At 44.2% G+C, this 2,538-nt stretch overlaps 1 non-coding gene across 1 annotated transcript; it reads left to right on the top strand.

The window, feature by feature from the left end:
• The first annotated feature begins 1,316 nt into the window (after positions 1–1,316).
• On the top strand, positions 1,317–1,388 carry trnaq-cug. The gene has a single exon. It is a non-coding gene; the product is annotated as a tRNA-Gln (tRNA).
• Positions 1,389–2,538: the final 1,150 nt, after the last annotated feature.

Below are 2,538 nucleotides of genomic sequence, written 5' to 3'. Positions count from 1 at the left end.
ATGATTAAACAGTTACAGGTGCTGTTGATCACCAATGAAACATGTAGGTGGAAACAACATCAACAATTGAAACTGGAAACAGCTGTGTAGGAGGAATACAGCTGGGTGAGGGACAGCCAAGCTCAGCTAACAAGGGGAGGTTGCTGAAGACAGTTGACTGTCAATAGTCCTACACCGTGCAAGAGCACAGCAGCAAGGCACAAGGTACTTGTACCGCATCAGCAAGGTATCGCCCAGGCAGAACTTTCAAGGCAGACAGGGGTTTCCAGATGTGCTTGTCCAAGCTCTTTTGAAGCACAAAGAAACGGGCAACCTTGAGAACTGTAGGTGCTATGGTCAGCCAAGGATACTTAATGCAGCAGAAGAAAGACAACTCATGCTTACTTTGCTCTGAATCGGAAGATGTCCCGCAGTGCCATCAGGTCAGAACTGGCAGAAAGCGGTGCGACTGGCTGTCATGGAAGACTTGCGGCCAAAAAGCCATACCTCTGAGATGGAAACGAGGCCAAGCGACTCAGCTATGCACGAAACCAGCTGTACACGACAACACAGGGAACTGGGGTGCAGAAAAATGGCAGCTGGTGCTCTGGACTAATGAGTCAATATTTTTAATATTTGGCTGTAGGAGCAGAGCCGTTTGTTTGCCGAAGGGCGGGGCGAGCACAAGAATGACTGTCTGCAGGTAACAGTGAATCATGGGGGAGGTTCCTTGCAAGTTTGGCGCTGCATTTCTGCAAAAGGAGTTGGGGATTCAGTCAGAATAAATGGTCTCCTCATTGCTGAGAAGTACAGGCAGACACTTAGTCATCGTGCAATACCAACAGGGAGGCATCTGATTGGCCCCAAATTTATTCTGCAGCATGACAACGACTCCAAAAATACAGCGAAATTCATTAAGAGCGATGTTCAGCGTCAAGAAGAACACCGAGTCCTGGAAGTGATGCCCCACAGAGCCCCGATCTCTACAGCGTCGAGTCTGTCTGGGATTACACGAAGAGAGAGAAGCAACTGAGGCTGCACAGAAAAAGGGTTTGAAAGAGGCCAATGCTTTTGAGTTACGTGACGGATGCACACTTTGAATTCTGTCTTGTCTCATAAAAACGAGGTTTCACTGAGATGTGAACTCAGATTTCTGCGTTTTGAGGCCACAGTGCTCAAAACGAAGGGGCCAGTACGGTCCATCAGAAGTACTTGTCGGATCACGGCCAAATAGCTTGGGGAACCCCTCCCCCGACAGCTTTCCCACGCCTAGTCTCTGCAGAGATGACATTCAGGGTGATATCATGTAGGAAGGAGCTTGGCACCCCCTGTGTCGCGGTTCCATGGTGTAATGGTTAGCACTCTGGACTCTGAATCCAGCGATCCGAGTTCAAATCTCGGTGGGATGGTTTTAAGCGCAAATGCCGCAGACCTTAGTCTGATCTTGTTGTATGTGGAAATTTTGGCTATGATAATACACCATGGTGTAGTCTACCCTATCACGACTTACGTGCTCTATCATGATATGGCAAACTTTCCACAAAGCAGCAGCGCACGCAGTCAGGATGGCCGAGCGGTCTAAGGCGTGAGTTCGAATCCCACTTCTGACAGCTATTTTTCAGACGAACAATATCTTGTAATGTGACACTTGGAATTAAATGTAAGCTGATCTTTGTATGTTAGGGCATATCAACATTTGTGGACTTTTGAACTTGAACACAATTAGATTTAATCTACAGCTCATTTTAAATGACTAAAAAAGTTTATCAACTTACGTCAGAATTGCTTTGATCAAATAACTTCAAAAATTGTGATGAAACAGAGGAAAAGAAAGTGTTGACATTTTGTGGCTTTGGTAAGAATTAAACTCTTACCCCATGTTACCCTAATAATAATTTCTAAAGCAGGTAAAATCATCTCCAAAAAAGAAACCGCCTGAAGCTGGTGCTGGAGCTGATGCTTTTTAAATAAAAATGAATAAAATGTTTACTCTATATCTAAAGTCACAAACCAAGTTATCATAACCCTCCCTTGTTTCCACTTCCTTCTGACCCTGTCATTGCATAAAGACAGACACCTTATTAAAAAACTAATCAGTCATGTATTGGCATCACAAACATCATTCATTAATTTATTCTACTCAAAGCTTCACACACAAAGCAATGTTGCCGTTATAATCACTCTGCCTGTTTTACATTTATTGTCCACTTGATGGCACAGTAGAGCAAATGAAGCACCGTGAAGCTTCGGCCCATGAGTGAACCAATTGGATGGAAAGCTTCAATGCTTCATAAAGCTTCATCTCGCCATCACTACTTACAATTGTTTGTTCCTTTGTTCAGTTCCACCATGCAGGATAATTGTTTGGGTAGTGTGGCCAGCCTAAGCATTTCCTGTTTTATAGGAATAGGGTGGTCATGGATGACATCACCGGGCCAAACCAAGTAGAGGGTTTTCTTTCTTTATTGGAATGTTTCTTTTGGGTTTTTGATTATTATAAATAAATCTGTGAATAACCCTGACCTGTTTTCTAGGCAGTGGGAGCGGAGTGAACTGGTA

The sequence above is a fragment of the Micropterus salmoides genome, unplaced genomic scaffold (genome assembly GCF_014851395.1).
Source record: "Micropterus salmoides isolate LMB-PRFRI ecotype aquatic unplaced genomic scaffold, ASM1485139v1 Ms_hic_scaffold_23, whole genome shotgun sequence".
Classification (NCBI taxonomy): domain Eukaryota; kingdom Metazoa; phylum Chordata; class Actinopteri; order Centrarchiformes; family Centrarchidae; genus Micropterus; species Micropterus salmoides.
Note: the sequence above shows the minus strand (reverse complement) of the source record. Positions and strands in the feature narration are given on the sequence as shown.